At 42.9% G+C, this 21,289-nt stretch overlaps 1 protein-coding gene across 2 annotated transcripts in view; it reads right to left on the bottom strand.

The window, feature by feature from the left end:
- LOC121864065 overlaps positions 1 to 21,289 on the bottom strand; it is a 49,741-nt gene that overhangs the window by 20,686 nt on the left and 7,766 nt on the right. Inside the window, exon 1 of one of the 2 annotated variants that reach the window (XM_042362965.1) lies at positions 1,754 to 1,987. The exons of the other annotated variant lie outside the window; for it this stretch is intronic. The gene's annotated coding sequence lies outside the window, so the exon portion shown is untranslated. Of the gene's footprint in view, positions 1 to 1,753; positions 1,988 to 21,289 lie in introns of those variants that run through there. 2 annotated transcript variants of the gene reach the window in all.

Raw genomic sequence — 21,289 nt, 5'->3', positions numbered from 1 at the left:
TGTTCCTATAGTGCACTCCTAACCTGACCTGACCTCACGGCTTCACCTGACCTAACCTCACGGCTTCACCTGACCTAACCTGAAGGATGGAGCACACTTTCATTGCCACAAGCTACTGTCCTGGCCACACACCTGCCCAACCGCGTCCAGCCCATATGAGCACGAACTGATTGCTCTAAGAACAGCCCAGTCCCAACCATTGTAAACATTATCAACACCTAATTATTATATATCATATTTGTATCACTTATGTTACTTGTATATCTTTTGTAAATCAAGAAACCCATTGCCCAATTATGTAATTGTATATTTTCAGCCTTCCGGCTACCATGCTTTCAATAAAACGTTAATTATTATGATTGTATCGTCAGCACGCCTAATTACTAATGCTTGTGTTTTCAGCATATTTAGTTAATAGTTATCAGCATACTTAATTACTAATGCCTGCGTTGTCAGCATACTAAATTACTAATGCTTGCGTTGTCAGCATACTAATTACTAATGGTTGCGTTGTCAGCATACTAAATTACAAATGCTTGCGTTGTCAGCATACTAATTACTAATGCTTGCGTTGTCAGCATACTTAAGTACTAATGCTTGCGTTGTCAGCATACTAATTACTAATGCTTGAGTTGTCAGCATACTTAAGTACTGATGCTTGCGTTGTCATCATACTAATTACTAATGCTTGTGTTGTCAGCATGCTTAAATACGAATACTTTTATCTTCAGCATACATAATTATCAATGTTTGTGTCATGTTAATGCCCTGCTCAATACGTACATGAATTCTTAATAGTCTTATCCATCACTCCTTGTTGTTTACCGTTGTTTGTATACCTGCACTGTCTATGTATGCTTATATACCTGCACTGTCTAGGTTCATTGTTTGTATATATTCACTGTCTACGCACAATGTTTGTACACCTGTATGGTCTATAATATGCATTGTTTGCTATATAAATTATCTACCTCCAATAGTTATGTCCAGTATTGGAATACATACACTGCCTATGTACTGTATATCTACACACTCTAGTAATACATACGCAATCACTGTGAACTTGTATGAGCATATTACCGAATCTCTGTCTCTGTCGTGTGAGACCCTATCAAAAACCTTGCTAAACTCCTGGTAAACTATGTTATAATCAATGTCCTAATCTCCCAAAGAGCTTGTTAAGAATGAGTGGAAATTTGTGGAACATGAACGCTATCTAGTAAGCCTCTTTGGTTGCCCCTAATTAAACAATTAACAATCAGAAAATTAATTAATGTCATCACTGTAATGACTATTTAGATACCGCTTCAATGAGTAATTAGACACCATTGAAATAACCACTTGGTCGCCATTAAAATAAGAAATGCATTCATTACAAAAAAATATATCAGTAAAATAGCTATGTTACCCCTTGAGTCTTCCCATTTCTGCCGCTTTCTATGATCGACTAAACCGTTAAAGGAGAGTTTATACCACTTCAACAAATTAATCTTCCTTACATAGATATACAAATACCTAGATATTGATCAACATAAATATATATATATATACATAGAGATAGATAGAAGTAAATATTAATACAGGATTTATAGTATCTAAGACCCATACAAGCTCACACACTACGTAAACAAACCTCTATGTTCCCCGCATCACGATATGGACAATTAAAGCCTAATTATAAAAAAATGAAAGTTAACAATGGAAGGAACACGACACATAATAACATCATTAATAAATAAATCGCTCTACTTACGTTTAAATAAGAATAATTGTTGGTAGAATAGAGAGCTCTTTGGTGTGGCCTGGTTACGGTATATTGCACTAAAATATCTTTGTACTTAAGCATTCGTGGCTACCACAAAGCGACAACCAATGCCTATCAGAAAGCTCTCAACCTCTCCATAGCACTGGAGCGCCACACACCCGCGCACACACCCTTTGCCCACCGCTGTTAGTGGCTGACTGAATATCACTCTGTCAGGCTGACTTTTGCCGAGTGGCCACTGGCCCACTGCATGTGTTGAGTCTGGTAGTGTGGTGAGTGATTGTGGGTCGACCTATGATGAGGCGTCGTGTGATTGGTTCCCTGGGACCGTGACGTCATAGATGAGGGAAATTATAATGTGATTTGCCCCCGCGATGTGGCTAGTTTATTGGGCACCCTCTTGCCTCTTTAGCAAGGCGAAGCGTCAAGGCGTTTACAGCGCCCAACAGGGAAACTGCAGAATTCATGCTTACTTGCTTTGACTCGGGCGATTAAGGACGCAAGTGCCTGGAGGGTCATGGATAATGTCGGCAAGCTACATGTAATAATAATAATAACAATAATAATAATAATAATTAACGGTTTGTTGAAAAAGTTCTGCAGCCCGAAGGCGGAAAATATGCAGCACATTGGACATAAATGACTTTATTACATACATTGGTGGTTTAGCAAAAGCCTTCATTAAAGAAAGGTAAAGGAATATACAGTGAACATACGGATTAATGTAGGTGTTGAACAGCAAACACGTAGTGTAGTAACTCCCTCCCAGATGGTGTCAGAAGGAACCTCACGTGGTGTGGTAGTTCCCTCACAAATGGTGTTATGAGGAGCCTGACGTGGTGTAGTAATTCCCTCACAGATGATGTTATGAGGGGCATCACGTGGTGTAGTAATTCCCTCACAGATGGTGTTAAGAGGGACCTCACGTGGTGTAGCAGTTCCCTCACAGATGGTGTTATGAGGAGCCTGACGTGGTGTAGTAATTCCCTCACAGATTATGTTATGAGGGGCATCACGTGGTGTAGTAATTCCCTCACAGATGGTGTTATGAGGGACCTGATGTGGTGTAGTAATTCCCTCACAGATGGTGTTATGAGGGGCCTGACGTGTAGTAATTCCCTCACAGATGGTGTTTTGAGGGACCTGACGTGGTTTAGTAATTCCCTCACAGATGGTGTTATGAGGGACCTCATGTGGTGTAGTAGTTCCCTCACAGATGGTGATCACAAATAGGGTGGTGGACGAGTGGAACAAGCTTAGCAACTATGTAGTAAGTGCTGGAACGCTGGAAAGTTTCAAAAGGAGACTGGATAGATTTATTGATGATAGAGAGTGGTAGTAACGCTCGACAGGAGCTGCCATGCACAGGCCAACAGGCCTATTGCAGACTCCTTACTTTCTTATGTTATATGAGCGAGGTGTGGTCCCAGGCCTTCCTATCGTAGACAGATTACACACACACAAACATATATATATAGGTAGAAGTATAGAGAGTAGGAATGTAAAGATAAGAAGAGTTTGGTAGCTGGCCGGGATGTTATTTACTCAGCGTCAACATATATTATGTTCTTAAAGGGACAACTTGTTAAACACCTCTTCGGTACAACTATTTATTAAGTCACTCAATGACATGGACACGTCAATATCATTATTATATCGGGGTACTACACATTATGTTACGTTACTTGACACTGACTCTCGGACACACATGAATGAATACACTTCCCACAGTAGGTAACTCACCCTAGGGATAGTCCTGACAAGACTCACGTGTACCCTGACGTAGGCCCAGTGGGTGCTTGGCTGGGCTGCCTCCTATGGGAGGCTTCTGCTTAGCTGGTGACGACGGGAAGACTGGTCGGGAAGCCCCCCCGACCTGGGGAGAAGACGAGCGTGACTCTGTGCGAGTGGACAGTCTGACGGCCCGGACGGGAGAGAGATGACAGCAACCAGACTGACAAGGTCAGAATCCCGAACAGAAATAATCGCGTGGGCTGGACTGCAGGCCTTTATATGGGGGAGGCCCAGTTGGTGTTTGACCTTAGCCCAATTAACACTAAACTGGTTAGATCTGGACAGCTGTGTTCAGGTGTGGTCATGCCCAGGAGTCTAGGTCAGGTGAGGTCACCCTCTAATTCAGGTGATTAGCAGACGGTGTCGCTTCCCTTGGGTCTTGGGGTGTGTCCACCTGGTATGTGGTGGTACCACGAGGTCTGTAGTGTACTTGCTGTTATATGTGATGTAATTCTGTGCTGTAAGCTTTGGTCTGATATTCAATCATTGCACCTCCCGCCAAGACCAAAGCTTCATCACAGAGAACTGATGACACACATAGACAGCAACATCACGTGTAGTATCTAAGATAGTCCCTGGGGTGATAACATAGTCTCATATTTACATACAACAATCTCATAGGTGTATGTTTTTCTACTGGCGCTAGTTTGATCTGACAAAGCTCACTGTGTGAAGGGTACGACTCGGCTGTTACTGTTGAGTTAAGAACATAAGAAAGTGGGATACTGCAGGAGGCCGACTGGCCCATACAGGGCAGATCCCTTTCACACCCATCCCAGCACTTCCATGTGTCTATCCAACTTCGTCTTGAAGCTCCCTAGCGTCCCCGATCCTACTATAGCACTCGGTAGCCTATTCCACATATCCACAACTCTATTACCAAACCAGTGCTTGCCTATATCCTTTCTGAATCGGAATTTATCTAATTTAAAGCCATTTGTTCTAGTTATTTCGTTATTACTGAGCTTCAGAACATCTTCCATTTTACCCTTGTTAATCCCACTTACCCACTTGTACACCTCTATCATATCTCCCCTAACTCTACGCCTCTCTAATGAATGTAAGCCTAAGCTTTTCAGTCTTTCTTCATATGGAAGGTTTCTAATATTATGGATCATTTTTGTCATTCTTTTGTACTCTCTCCAAAGAATCTATGTCCATTCTATAATAAGGACACCAGAACTGAACCGCATAATCCATGTGTGGCCTCACTAATGCTAGGTAAAGTTTCAAGATAACGTCAGCAGTTCTGTTACTCACAGACCTAGATATGAACCCAAGAATCCTGTTTGCCTTGTTGCGAACGCTAATACATTGTTTTCTAGGTTTCAAGTCGTTGCTAACAAATATACCTAGATCTTTTTCACAAACTAGTTTTCTATTTCCGTGTTACCTAGTTTATACTTAACGTTTGTATTCGTCTTCCCTATCTGTAGTACCTTGCATTTATCAGTATTAAAATTCATTTGCCAGTTTACTGACCACTCATGTAAGGTATCTAGATCTCTTTGAAGGTGTTCAAAGTCACTGTCTGAATTTATCACTCTCCCCATTTTGGTATCATGTTCTTATGTTCTTATATATTGACCTTGGCGACGTGTCTTACGAGCCCACGGCCTTGCCGGCGGTACACAGGATGCCAAATCCACCGAACATTGCCCGTTAAAGTACCTGTAAAAGAGAGAGAGTGAAGCAATATTGCGGCGAAGAGAAAGGAAGAGAGATTATCAACTAAAGGAGGAGAGTTAATAACACGAAATGCCTTTGATTCCACCCTGTCTAACAGATGGACAGAAGAAGAGCCACCCCAGATATGAGAGCAGTACTCCAAGTTAGGACGAATGAAGCCCTTATATACTTGAAGCAACTGCTCAGGAGTGAAGTAGAGCTACGGCCTTTGTACAGCATTCCCAGCTTTTGGGAGGCAGTTTTAGCAATGTTGTGGATGTGTGACTTCCATGACATATTAGAGGAAATGGTGAGGCCTAGCACATCTATTTTAGAATTTGGCAGAATGATTGCGTCCTGAATTGTTTTCATCCATTCTTACGAGTATTTACCAACACCATGTTACATGTAGTAATCCAGATGATATATACTAAATGTTATTTAATAATTCCTTGCGATAATTGGATAATTATACAGTATTTATCGGTACTCGGAAAAAAATGGCACAGGAAAAAATGGCACAATTTTCATACTATGAAAAATAGCACAACAAATATCACTTGGAGCTCACGAACCACAAACGAGCTAACAAACGTTCATAAAGCAACGCTTAAGGATGAATCACGCACGAACAACCTTTTGTTGGGGATGGAACAACCGATACAGTAGGTAGTAGCCTTTGTTAGTCCATGCATAATTGTTTATTAAATTCAGGAGATTTTTCCATAACTTAATTGATGTTATGGATGTGATAAGTTGTACGAGTTTTCACTAACACGGTAGATTGTTTTAGTTAAAGGTAATAAATGTTTTAAGTTATGACATTGATATAACTCTTAAGTAAGTTTCAGTAACAAACGTTATAAAATTTTAGCGAAAACATGTCAATAAAAATGAATGAGCCAGTTTTTTTCCTAGTAGAGACACCACCCCAGCCGTGAAGGAGGGTTAGAATGTTGGGGGGTTAAGAGTCAGCAGTAAATTGCTCCGAGTTGAAGTGTCACCCACCTACTCTTTGTTGATACTGCACCAGCACCACCCTCGGGGTTACAGGCGGGGTTCTGACGTTTCCTGCGAGGATCCCGTCACATATAGGAATAACTGCCTGTGACACTGTTGATCGACTTGCCAAAGAAGCGACACAAGAAGAAGATATTGAAGCCACCCTCGCCCTCTCCCTGAATCATCTCAAATCTCGCATACACGCCACACAACGAGAAGCATTCGACGTAAAATGGACACACCTGAAACAACGGGGCAGCGTCACACTATGCCACTATGACGCTGTAACCGGTGACTCCAACCGCCACTACAAAGAGTATCAATCTCTGACTCGATCTCAACAGATTATATACATGAGACTGCGCCTAGGGTACAGGTACCTATGGGAGTACATTGGCAACCCTGAGCCTGGCCGCACTGTTTGTAAACTTTGTGGCCAACCCGACTCTCACACCCTCCGTCACTACTTCCTCACTTGCCCTATGACCTCCTCCTACGGGTCCCCAGCCGTTACCAACACCTCTTCCCTCCCTGACCAGATATCCCTCCTCCTAGTCACTGGCCTGGCACTTGACATTATTAGGGACCTGCCACGCTTTGCTATAAACAGATGAAATGTACCGGGAATTTCCCCTCCCCCCACACACTCATCATTCTGTCACTTTATGTAACTTGCTGACAAAACCCATGACCCTTCAGGCTTCCACGCCCTTAATGCATGAGTCATAAAGGCAAGCATGAACTCCGCATGCTTCCCAGTTGGGCACTGTAAACGCTTCTGCGCTTCACGTTGCACAGGATGTAAGGGGGTGCCTAATAAACTAGCACCCTCCGGGGCAATCTGTATCTGTGAGGAGCTGTTCCTTACATTCTGAAAAGTTGTCCCCCCCCCACTCCAGCACGAGGCTAGTTTGTTGAGCACCCTTATATCCCGTAAGCGCCAGAGCATTACAGAATATAAACAAAACTCAAACCTGATTTATACAGAAACGTAAAAAAAAAAACTAGATGATGAATAAAACGAAAATTGAACTAGAGTTGAAGCTTCTAGAGCGATAACATTAACAAAAAACAAAGACTGAAATAATAACAGAATAAAAGTTAGTTCTGTAGGCAAATGTTGACAAAAGAATATAAATAGAAAGTGAAGGTTGCAAATTGAACACCATGCAAACACGCCTAGGTTGCAAATTGAACACCATGCAATCATAAAAAAAACAGCAACAGAGCACTTCAGTCAGAAAAGCCTTGTCTGTTCTTCTCAGTCAATCTATTTAAAGATGTAATAAAACTGGCACAAGGAGGTAATGAGTGGACTATCAACTTTCAAACTTCATATTAAGTTCTGCATGCGAGAGATCCTTCAGAGATAAGTCTGCCTCCACACGCTCTATACACACACACAGCAACAAGCACCACGCCTCGCCCCTATGTACGCAGTCACGCCTCGCCTCCATGTACGCAGTCACGCCTCGCCTCCATGTACGCAGTCACGCCTCGCCTCCATGTACGCAGTCACGCCTCGCCTCCATGTACGCAGTCACGCCTCGCCTCCATGTACGCAGTCACGCCTCGCCTCCATGTACGCAGTCACGCCTCGCTTCCATGTACGCAGTCACGCCTCGCCTCCATGAACGCAGTCACGCCTCGCCTCCATGAACGCAGTCACGCCTCGCCTCCATGAACGCAGTCACGCCTCGCCTCCATGAACGCAGTCACGCCTCGCCTCCATGTACGCAGTCACGCCTCGCCTCCATGTACGCAGTCACCACAAGCATGATATACAAACTCATTCCTTGATATAAAATCCTGTCAGGGTGGATTATAGCCTCATCACACGTCGCGGAAGAAATATACAGTATTATATATCTTAATAGATGTGACTTACTGCGGAGTTTCTCAGATATTTAACACTGGAATTTCACCAAGTAGTTACCTGGTACATCACTCCTGTAGAATTTTCACTCCACTTCCAGGCATTCACTTAAATTGAAGGAACAGGAGGTCTTAACTAGTCCTCGGTGACGGTATCGGAGTCTATTAACTTCATTGGCGTGATATATTATGAAGACAACGGGGCACTGTCGACTGGGCTCCAAAAGACAACGGGGCACTGTCGACTGGGCTCCAGAAGACAACGGGGCACTGTCGACTGGGCTCCAGAAGACAACGGGGCACTGTCGACTGGGCTCCAGAAGGCAACGGGGCACTGTCGACTGGGCTCCAGAAGACAACGGGGCACTGTCGACTGGGCTCCAAAGGCAACGGGCACTATCGACTGGGCTCCAGAAGACAACGGGGCACTGTCGACTGGGCTCCAGAAGGCAACGGAGCACTATCGACTGGGCTCCAGAAGACAACGGGGCACTGTCGACTGGGCTCCAGAAGACAACGGAGCACTATCGACTGGGCTCCAGAAGACAACGGGGCACTGTCGACTGGACTCCAGAAGACAACGGAGCACTATCGACTGGGCTCCAGAAGACAACGGGGCACTGTCGACTGGGCTCCAAAAGGCAACGGGGCACTATCGACTGAGCTCCAGAAGACAACGGGGCACTGTCGACTGGGCTCCAAAAGGCAACGGGGCACTGTCGACTGGGCTCCATACCTCGTCGCGTTCTCTGGTGTCTAATAAACAAACAGTCGGTCTGGTTGAGTGAGGCGAACATCACATCTCATTATTTGCCATTTACTTTCATTATTAATTTAATGTTATAATATATTTCTGCCTTTAAACAAGTAAGGTATTTAAGATCGTAGAAAATTATTTTTTTTTACAGTAGTCTTTCAACAACAACACAAATTATTATGAGATGCAGAACTCTAATTTTAACTAAGTCTGATTTTTTTTCAAGTGATTACTTAACCAGATTTCTAAACGATTTTAATCCCTTTGCCTGTTTTACCTCGTCAACAAAGGCAGATTTCATAAGTAACTGTAATCACTCTTCCACTTACCTCATTAATTAAACCAGATTTTTAAGTGGAACATAACTAATGGTTTAAGTATCTAGTATAAACTCCGTCTATACTTACTTCATTTACTTATATTTCGAAGTAATAGTAGCTCTACTTTACTCGTCACCAACTCACTCACCCATTTTCACTAGAGACGTCGAGCCAGCAGTCACACACAGTCCCCGGCTCTCCGACACATATAAAATGGTTCTAGAGCCACTTTGTTTGGGAGAACTTCGTCTTTAAGTTAATACGCTGCTCTCTAATCCTCTCGCTGTGTTTGGTGGGTATAGTGATCTTACACACACACACAGAGAAACAACACAACAGCCTGAGAATAGAAAGAACAAAACATCTGTCCTTGAGGTTTGTGTTTAACAAACATTTATTACCCTCTTGACCTTTTGCCCAGAGTTGCTAGTGCGTGTGTGTTAAAGACCTCATGTTAGAGTGTAGTTGTATGTATATTTGGTGTTGGTAATGCTGTCTATTAGTTCGAGGGCGCTCTGGTACAGGTATAAACTGAGTAGATTGTGTGTGGCGTTCCCTTGTAACTTTAAGAGGAAGTCAAACTCGTTGGGAGAAAGTTAAAAGTTCATTGGTAACTTTGAACAGGAGAGGCTGTCAGAGGGATGTGACTGAGTTGGATGGCGGTGAAACTGAGTCACGGAAATGAGTCTCCGAACTGACTTGCCCTGACTGTTTCATCTCATTTGGGTTCAATTTGGGCGGGAGCGAACTCTTGACCCCGACTGTACAATATGAATAGCCGCCCAGCTGTGTTGGTTTTAATTTACCCCGCGAGGGAGCGAGTTTATTGGGCACTCCCTTGCAACTTGTGCAAGGCGTAACGCAAGAAGCTTTTATAGCGCCCAACAGGGAAGCAGGCAGAGTTCATGCTTGTCTAGTCGACCCATGCATTTAAAGGGGTTTGTGCCTGAAGGGTCATGGATTACATCGACAAGTTACTCATAGTGACAGGATGAGTGTGCGTCGATAGTTTCAGCGACGAGGGTGATGTCGAAAGGTTGATAGGGGACGTCCTTCGTGGGGGAGATATGTAGTCCACGTACATGTCATCAGCATGGTCCAAAGGCGCCGAGAGCTGGAGTGGGAGAGATCCCGCGTCCTCTAGTCCAACAGAGAGCCCTGGTGAAGACAGCCCAGAGATAGGAGTAGGCATGGCCTGCGGAGGGTGGACAGGTTGAGGCGCGGAGAAGACAGGGTCGGGATTCGGGGATGAGTCAGGTCGACGCTCTGGGAAAGCTGTGAGGGAGGCTGTGGGGAGGAGAATTGGGGGAAGGGGGGGGGGCACAGGTGGTAGCACTAGGTCTGGCAGCGTCTGAGTAGAGACGGGTAAGAGGCCTAGGAGCGTCAGCATGGCGTTGAGGTGGCGCCGGAGGTGACGGTGGAGGGAGGCATGTTACAGCAAGATGAGGCCACGCCGGGGCAGGCATGGCCCGGGGCAGAGAAGGGAAGTTGAAGGGGTCAGCAGAGCAGGTCTGCCCAGCAGATTTAAAAAAAAAAATCTAAATGTCATAGCTGGAGATGGTGGGTGAAGAATCCTTGGGAGGGGGGGGGGAGGACTTGTCCCCATGAACAGTCGGGGCAGTGCCAGGAGTCATCATTGTGCCGGCCACGACAATTGCAGCACCTGGGTTCAACTACCAGACCCACCGACCTAACATGAGACACAGGCAGCCGTACAGCGAGGTACCTAAATAATTGAACATACAAATTATTATAGTTTACAGTTGGTGGTCCGGGCGTGAGCTGGTCATGAACACACCAGGTGGTGATGTAATGAGACAAAACTCACCAGAAGAGGATATTACATATAGGTAGAATACTTGTAGTAGGAGGATGTAAAGACAGGAAGTTTGGTAGCGTGTCTCGAGGGTGTGGGGGTGACTACGTATATTAACACAGGCTCAGTACAAGTGTAGTATATAAAACACAAATGCGCGTTACAGCTTTATTTTACTTGTTGCATAGGGGGAATTAATGGGGGGGGGGGATTCTTACACAGGGTATGATAGGCAATTATATGTTCGTTTAACTTCACAAGTCGAATGGGCACTTCACTAAGTCGTTCGTTGGGAGGTTCGGGATCACTGCACGTCTACCGCCTACACAGACAGCACTCTGTCGATGGACCCGGCTGAGACCTCGTTGCCTTTAGTGACGGACTTCCTTGATGAGCGGGACAGGGGACGTGGTTGCTGGCCCTCCTTGGTTATCAGACTCTCTCTGTGAGAGGAGCTCCAGTCCCTATATATTGGAGGAGCCGGAGGGTGACCTCTCCTACTTAAGTGGGTGTGTCTTGACCGGGTTGTTGGGGTGAGGTAACAGGGGTGCTGGCTGATTAGCGGGTCCTTGATCTCCCTTGGGTCAGGTCTGGATAGCTGTTTGCCCAGGTGAGGTTATGTCGCAGGACAGTAGTGCTTTGTAATTATTACCGCCCGGGTGGGTCTTGGCCAGGTGTGGTTTCTTTAACACGGTTTTATCGTAGGGTTACAACAAGTACCTAGGCCGGGGTCAGGTCTTGACCTGCGGTGTGTCAACCTGTGGTGTTAGGTTACCACGCGGTCTGTACTGTACTTGCTGTTATATGTGATGTAATTCTGGGCTGTAAGCTTTGGTCTGATATTCAATCATTACAGAGGTGTTTACGTGGTGTAGTAACTCGTCCTCGGGTGTTGATATAAGAACATAAGAATGGAGGAAAATGCAGCGGGCCTATTGGCCCATACCTAAGTTTGAAGCTATCCAGCGTATTCGAATTGATGATATTTGGTAACTTGTTCCAATATTCCACTACTCTATTCCCAAACCAATGTTTACCCATTTCGCGCCTCCTGTCACCCTTCCAACCACTCTCGTGAACCTGAGAATCCTTGGACCTGAAACCTCTTTGGACTTGAAATTCGTGGAGCGCCAAACACAGGACTTACCACCCGAGACATATAACGCTGGACTTGAAATACATGTTCCCTGTAACGTGTTGGACCTACAACACCTGGACTTAGGACGTGAACGGAGGAAACAGGTCAAATAATGTACACACACGTACACAGTCAAGGTCGGGGGTGATGTACACACACACGTATACAATCAGGTGAAAAGTCATGTACACACACACGTATAGGGGGAAAGTGATTGGCGACAGTGAGGAAATAAGCAAAGCATTAAACAGCTACTTTTTATCAGTTTTCACAAAAGAAATTCACGAGGAAATTCCAGAGGTGGAACTGACATTTAGGGGATATGAAGAAGAGAAATTAAAGAATATCACTGTCAGAAAAGAGGATGTTCTTAAGAAGATAAATAAATTAAAGAAGACAAAATCCCCAGGGCCGGATGAAATTTTCCCTCGATTTTTTGAACGAGTGTAAGGAACAGATTAGCGGACCCCTCGTAAATTGATTTACAAAATCATTGGACACGGGAGTTGTGCCAAACTTGTGAAACAGACAAATGTAGTACCCATATTCAAAAAGGGAGACAGAGCATCAGAATCAAATTACCAGCCGATTAGTTTGACGTCAGTAGTGGGGAAATTTCTTGAATCAATTATAGCAAATAGCATCCGATCGCATCTTGAGAAAAGCAAATTAATCTACGACTCTCAACATGGGTTTACAAAGGGAAAATCTTGCCAAACAAATCTGCTGACGTTTTTAGGGGTCTTCGAGGTAGTAGGTAATGAAGAAAATTACGATGTTATTTACTTCGACTTCAGTAAAGCATTTGACAGAGTACCGCATCAGAGGCTTCTGAGAAAAGTTAAGGCTCATGGTATCGAGGGGAAAATTTTAAATTGGATAAAATCATGGCTCACCTATAAAACACAGAGGGTCAGCGTAGATGGTGTTAAATCTGAGTGGGGTTGTGTAACCAGTGGGGTTCCCCAGGGGTCAGTACTGGGCCCACTGTTGTTCATAATCTACATAAACGATCTAGATACTGGAATCAGCAGTGACATAAGCAAGTTTGCGGATGACACCAAAATAGGGCGGCAGATTAATTCAGGGCAGGATGCAAATGCACTACAGGAGGATTTAAATAAACTGCAAGAGTGGTCAGAAAAATGGCAAATGAAATTCAACACCAGCAAGTGCAGCGTACTTAATATTGGAAGGACCAAATACTGTCAATGTATACAGCCTTAACAACATCAACCTAGAGAAGTCGACTTGTGAAAGAGACCTAGGGGTACTTGTAAACCCTTACCTACGGCCTAGAAAACAGTGCGTTAATGTTCGAAATAAGGCAAACAGAGTATTAGGTTTTATATCTAGAAGTGTAAGTAATAAGAGTGCATAGGTCTTATTGCAACTATATCTTGTGCTAGTCAGGCCGCACCTCGATTATGCGGTTCAGTTCTGGTGCCCTTATTATAGAATGGATATCAATTCATTGGAGTCGGTGCAGCGAAGAATGACAAAAATGATTCCGGGACTTAGAAACCTTCCATATCAGGATAGGTTAAGGAAACTAAACTTGCATTCCCTAGAAAGACGAAGAGTGCGGGGAGATATGATAGAAGTATTTAAGTGGGTGAAAGGAATCAATAAAGGGGATATAGATGAAGTTATTATAATATCCGAGCAGGATAGGACTCGTAGCAACGGATTTAAGTTGGATAAGTTTAGGTTTAGGAGGGAGATAGGAAGGAACTGGTTCACAAATAGGGTGGTGGACGAGTGGAACAAGCTTAGCAACATTGTAGTAAGTGCTGGAACGCTGGAAAGTCTTAAAAGGAGGCTAGATAGATTCATGGATGATAGAGAGTGGTAGTAACTCTCGACAGGAGCTGCCATGCACAGGCCAATCGGCCTATTGCAGATTTCTTATGTTCATATCTATAAAGATAAGATAAGGAATCATGTCGACATTTACGTACACAGATAGGTGATGGTTGGGGTGTGGGCGTTTGGTTGTTCCAGGTATAGGCCAGATATTATCATCTAACCTAACCTAACCAAAACTTAGAACCAGCCAAATAGAACATACGCCACCACCAACAAAAGACAATAACATTTACTTGACGTCATGACCCAGAGTGTAAGAGGACCAATCAATGGACCTTTAAGCACGTGGAGTTTGACCTCTTAGTACTACCGGGTGTAAGGGCGGGGCACTTAATGGCGATTCAGAGAGGCGGATTATCTCAGATTTACCGAATTTACCCTATTCACCTGGACCCTGGCTCGTTGATTTGTGTAGGTGTGGAGTCCTGGTGTGTGTCTCAGGTGTGTCTCAGAGTGTAGTGTCTTGGTGTGAAGCCCAGGTGTCTGTCTCAGTGTGTAGTGTGTGGGTGTATTTTTTGGGTGTGTGTGTGTAAGGTGCATCCCAGAGTGTAGTGTACAGGTGTGTGTCTCAGGTGCATCCCAGATTGTAGAGTGTCGGTGTGTGTCTCAGGTGCGTCCCAGAGTGTTATGTGCAGGTGTGTTTATCAAGTGTGTGGGAGGGAGGAGCTAACACTTCCTTGTGGTCACCTCCCCCCCTCCCAGCCAACTGCTCTGGGCAACACATGTTTACAGAGCTCAAGCAAGACCCCATCGACGGAATAGGCGGAAGAGGTGACCAACACGGGAACCCAGATGGAGGCAATACAAAATGGACAAGTTATTGGGCTATCGGCAGTCCATTACAACTCTCCCTCTCCCCAGTTGTTACAGCTATCTGCACCACTAAATCAGGAAAAGAGAGAGCCAAGATGTGTGTTTGCAGCCTGTGCTCCTGCCTCATCACATGAATCAACTCACGTGAAGCCATCATCCAGCTCATCATACTTTGCATCATTATCAGGACGGTTCTGCATCGGTCTCTCGAGTCATCTTAGAGCTCACCAACCGAGGTGTCTTTTTTAATAACTTACATCATAGTATCATAGTTGGATGATCGTCATACTCTATTCCGAGTGGCAGCCAAAATGTTTAAAATGTCGATAATGTTCATTCGAGATATAGGAGAGAACAAGTAACCTTTCTCGTCTCACGACAATGCTGGTGCATGACGCAACACACCGAGTAACATTGTGACGTAGTCTGCGTTCGTCGATTAAACGTACATATCGTCCAGCTCTCCGATTGTAGGTCGGTGCAGTCGTACCCTTAGGACTATCTGACGATGGGGTTCTGCTTTTTATACGTTCTATTAAACTGAACATTTATATCGGCCATGTCTGTTAAACGATACATGTCAGCGGGCTTATATCACAATACACGTTTGAATTTATAGGGGTGAATGATTCGAGGTGACGCCAGGAAGTAAATTAGTGTATTATGTCCGGTTAAATAAACACTAAATCTTATCTTTATGGTTTGAGTGATGCGCTCAGCTAAACACAAAGCTCAATCCTCTTGCTGCGGAGATAAGATTGTACTTAGGGATTATAAAATTCGCGCCCCTGTTCGTATTGATTTTGTGGAGTAGTCCTCGGGAAAATTCTGACTCGGGGATCAATTTTAAACCATCGCACACACTAGTACAGACAGTCCCTACTACGAGTTAATGAGGCGGATAAGTGAAATAATTGTTTACTTTGTGACAGAAGCATGAAATTTGGCAGAAATATTTAATTATACTGTATATATTCATTACGTTTTGTTGTGGAACCATCTCGTGTGTGTGTGTGGGTTATAAAATCTTACATGTATGTATATTTTGTATCACTTCTGCCCAAGACCTATTTTTTTTGTAGTAAATAATTCAGTTTCCCCTAAAAATTAATAGAAAACAAGTAAGACGAATCATAGAGAACGCGAGTCATAAATGCTGAACTTAAGGTTTCTGTCCACCCTTGAATAAAATATCACTTACTCGGCCTGAGACATTAGTACAGTATACGCATAAAATATTATAATACAGATGGTGTAAAGAATAGCAATGTAGCTTGGAATTTTTTGAGGGGGAGTCTTTATCGAATCTAAGGATGTTACATTTCAGTTATTAGTTTGGATAAAATTACTTGGTTCGTCTCATGTGCTGTCAAAATTGATCTAGTAACGTGTTATTCCTGAAAATACGCAGAGACATATAGTTCATGTTCTCATTGAAGCTTTTAATACCATATCCGTAAACTGGTATTCATTTTATGTCATCCTGATTATCCAAGTTAATTTATATTTTGTACAGGAGAAAGAATTTATCCATTAAAACCTGTGAAGGAAATTCATTTACTATGGTGGCGGTGTTTGGTTACTCAATACAATCATGAAGTGAGATACTAACCTAACCTAACCTAACTATACTAAAAATATCACTCGTCCATAAACTTACCAAAATACCTGATATTCCCCACTGAACCCCCAACCCCCCCACACACGACCCGATGTCACCATGTCGTGTAAATAACACCAAGAAGTAATTGATGCAAGATATATATGTGATCTTCAACACTGGTAAGGTCAGTTTAGTTACCCGTGACAACTCAGATCAATGGACTAACAATTTTTCTGTCAACACTCACGATGCCGAGGTAGGTGGGTGGAGTTTGATAAAGGGCAGCAAAACCTTGGCTTGGTAGTTGCTGTAAAAATCATTGTCTGGGCGACTTTTTTTTTTGTATCTCTTGCAGTGATTGGACTTTTTTTTAAGGTATCTGAGAGACAGTATATAAAAGCCCATCTGGTATATTTTGGGAGAATATTGGATTTTTTTAATCGATATAGGAGAGATGTATATTCATGTTCCTGTTTTATATACTGAAAATGATAGACGTTTATATCTGTTCTGTTTCATGAGACCAAAATACCGACCACCTGATGAACAGAGACCCCCAGTTTTGTTTTTACTTTATTATTAAACAACTTAACACTACCTGAAAAGACTAGGTTAGGTTAGCTTAGATTAGGTCTAAGCTAATCTTTAGATGATCTACATAGAATTCATAATCAAAACATAAACTAATTCTTTACTTTAGAAAGTTTTGGCAACATTAATTTTGACCTTCTCGTGTGACCTGAACTTTAGACTAATTCTGACTAAATTTTGTTCATTTTCACCCAGATATTTTCCCCGTCAGTGTGCAAAGTTTCATCGAAATTACCTAATAGATTCTTGAGATATAGGCAGACACATATTACTGAGGCAAAACCTATCTCTGGATGGAGGTTATCGGCGTCACTTAGAGGATTAACATTTTTATTAGACCAAATTGATATCCACTTGATGCATGGATAATGTGTGGCCTCGTTGTGATTGGTGGATTTTGTGTGACTTTCTGTGATTGGTGGATTTCGTGTGGTTTGCTGTGATTGGTGGATTGTGTGCAATTTGCTCTGATTGGTGGATTACGTGTGACTTGTCATGATTGGTGTATTTCGTGTGGTTTGCTGTGATTGGTGGATTTTTTGGCCTCTTTGTGATTGGTGGATTATGTGTTACTTGCTGTGATTGGTGAGTGTTTGTAATTCATTGTGATTAGTGGATTTCGTGTGGCTTGTTATGATTGGTGGGTGTTTGTACGGTTCATTGTGATTGGTGATGATTATTTACGTATTTGTTTATGATTGGTAGTTGTTTATTTACATTTATTTAGATCGTAATGCCTGGCGGTGAATGCCAGTGAGGTTCTTTGTGACAACTAGACGTCTTACTCAGCTCATAGTTGTAACCAGGGCCCCAACGTTACCCCCCCCCCTATCCCCTCCCACCCCAAGATGCTGATGACGTGGAAGGTTTCGATTGGTCAGCGTGGGTGCAGTTGGAGTCGATGCTGGCGTGGGCGACAATGATAAGCCCGAGTTGCTGACGCAACTCGGACTGATTATGTGCGTCTCTGTGATTGGTCCATTCTGGTAACCAAGAGCGTCTGTGCTGGTGTGGCGTTCTCTGATTGGTCGGTTTCACTGCTGAGATCTTGGTCGATGAGTGTTGCGTAGTGGGGGGGAGGAGGGAGAATCTCGTATTGGCATCTGGACACAACTCACGAACGAAACTTGTAACCCAGATTCATAACGAACACATAACGAACACACACGAACCCCTCCCCCCCCCCCTCCTCGTGTGTGTGATAAAGTGTGAGAGAGAGATGGAAGTAATAAAGAAGGGGAGGAAAGATGGAGAAGAGGAGGAGGAGGAAGGAAAAGAAGAGATATATCGTTGGTCATCTATGCTTTCTAGGGTGAGGGGGAGGGGGGTGAGGGGTAGGAGGTGAGGGGAAGGAGGTGAGGGGAAGGGGGTGAGGGGTTGAGGGTTAGGGGAAGGGGGTGAGGGGTTGAGGGTTAGGGGAAGGGGGTGAGGGGTTGAGGGTTAGGGGAGGAGTTTTAAAGAGGAAAGATCACCAGAGAGAGAGAGAAGAGAATTATACAATACCATGAGTCTATATCTGGTCTGGGGGTCATACACACACTCATACACGAACACACACACACACACACAACAACAACCTGGTATCAACACACATTACATGAGTCATGCTCGCAATCAACACGACATTCCCCTTTCCTTGACTTACCACAGAACAAAGACCCAACCTAACCTAACCTAACCTAACCTAACCTAACCTAACCTAACCTAACCTAACCTAACCTAACCAAATAGACACTGAGTCATGTGAAATTCTAATATTACTTTATTTCACAAACTTTTAATCACAAATGTGTATAGTTTTTCTACTTGAGTGTACATGATTATAATACATGAACAGGATAAGGGTGGGTTAGAGTGGGTTGGGGTGGGCTGGATAAGGGTGGGTTGGGTGGGCTATACAAACTTATGAAAACCGTACTTTGGAAACATTTCTGGTGATTGCTTTTAAAGTTTACTGATCATGTCGAACCAGGAACTAAAACATTATTTGACAAGTTTCTTAAATGTCATAAACGTAAATAAAAATATTAAGTCAAAATAAAAACTCATTACAGTATTAAATTAAAAACATTTTTTTATTTAAAGCTTTATGCTGTTTTCTAAAGCTTGAAATTATTAAAAAAAATATTCATGAAATTCTATAAAGATATTCAAACTCGTCTAAATTTCTTTATACTTACTTTCCAAATATTTCCCTAAAATTTTACGAAAATATCCCTAAAATGTCTATGAAAATGTTCCTAACTGCCTCCAAAGATCTCCAAAATATCCCTAAAATATCCCCAAAATGTCCCCAAAATTTATCCCCCCCCCCAAAAAAAAAAAATTTAGAAGGCAAGTCAATCTTTACTTTCCAATTCTCGTCTCGTTGGTTTAATTATAAATTTCTCACCAATCTATATCACATTATCTTAGTCACAATTACGTTTATCACTCCTCCATGATGTATTAACCTCAAGAAAATGGTCCCAAAACAAGAGTCCTTTCAAACGCATATACTTTCCTTAACAACAACGCTGAAATCATCACTGTAGGAGAAGAAATATGAGATAAAAAATTTAGTATATCTTGACCGTATAACTTACAGCCCCTTTCACTCAGTATATCTTGACCGTAACCTTCAGTCCCATTTCACCTTGGACAGTGGAATTTCAGTGTAGTCGGCACTGAACTCGATAGCCATCAATGTCCTCATCTGTAAAGTTAGGTACACCACTCATAGTTGGGAGGGCTGCTGAGGGTGTTGGTGGTGCCCTGTGTGTGTGTGTGTGTGTGTGTGTGTGTGTGTGTGTGTGTGTGTGTGTGCGAACTGGCGACCTTTAGGATGGCAGGCGAGTGTTGTGTCCACTTGCCCACTGCCCCTTCCTTCTTGAAGCCTCGAGATAGGGTTGAATAATGAAGGAAAGATGATGGCTATAGGTTCTAAGAAATAAGGAATGAATAAGGTTGAAGACCCAAAAGTTTGAAAGTATAAGGAGAAAGTCCAAAAAAATAAGGAAGAATAAGGAGAAAGACCAAAAATAAGGAAGAATTACGAGAACGACCCAAAAAATAAGGAAGCATAAGAAGAAATATAAAAAATAAGGAAGAATTAGGAGAAAGGCCAAAAATAAGGATCAATAAGCTCCAGAATAGACCAAAAATAAGATTCATAATTAACTTTTATGTCAAGAATAGGAGAAAATAAAACAGGAAGAAGAAAAACACAAATCAAAGGAAAATTACTGTACCATAACCAGTAAAATGTGTAAAGAAAACTCTGAATACACCTATAAAATATGTCACAACAAAATCACAAAAAATAAGCCAAAAAATACGTTCAAACAAGTAAAGAAACCCAAAAATAAGCCACAATTAAACCCAAAAATAAACCACATAAATACGTCAAAATACGTTAAAATAAACCATATTTAAAGGCTAAATACAAAAGTTACAAAACATAAAGTACAGAAGACAATTAACCCACCAACACAGGCACCGAAATATGGTTAGAAATTGTTGGATACATTTAGCGAAGGATCCGTGCCTTGCCCCGCGGTTCGGCTGGCTGGGAAAATCAATACTTTCTCTGGGGGGAGGAGGTGATGCCGTCCCTGGCCTGCTAAGTTGTGTAGCGTTCATTGTTCGTCCTGTATAGTGTTTGTTATGAGAGTTGGTTGTAATGATGGTTGGTTGTAAAGATGGTTGTCATGGTATTTGGTTGCTATGATAATTAGTTGTGATAATACTTTTTAATGAGGTTTTGCCATGAACCCTTGAACTTGTCGGTCTGCCTGAATAAGGTATTGGTGATAGTGAGGTTGTGTGCAGCACACTTGCTGAGGAGGAGTAGGCCGTTGGGATTACACTTGCCCACTCTGTTTCTCCCTTTGGTTCCCTGCCAAATGTCAGCATCTCTGCCAACTCAGGCACTAAAGTCAACTAGAAGCACAACCTTAACTGTCAACCTGTCAAGATCGGCGTAAAAGGCCTCCTTGATGTTTTTCCTCTGCATCCAGTGTTGGGGCGTGACAAAGACAACAGCAGCAACACAATAATAATAATAATAATAATAATAATCATCAAAGAGTAAACAAATCCTCCCAGAGGTAACCAGGCCACAACATCCGGGTTAGGCAACAAACAGAGCGCCTCCCTTACTTGTAGTAACTGCTTCTGCAATTTCGGATTTCGGTCACAAATACTTTATTTCTAAGGTACGTTTTATTTTTTCTCGGTACAGTGTTGAACCTATTTACTAGACTCTGGCAAGCTTTTCTATCCGGCGTGTGACAGGTT

This window comes from Homarus americanus, unplaced genomic scaffold, assembly GCF_018991925.1.
Source record: "Homarus americanus isolate GMGI-L3 unplaced genomic scaffold, GMGI_Hamer_2.0 scaffold36622, whole genome shotgun sequence".
Lineage (NCBI taxonomy): Eukaryota > Metazoa > Arthropoda > Malacostraca > Decapoda > Nephropidae > Homarus > Homarus americanus.
This window is presented reverse-complemented; position numbering and strand designations above follow the sequence as displayed.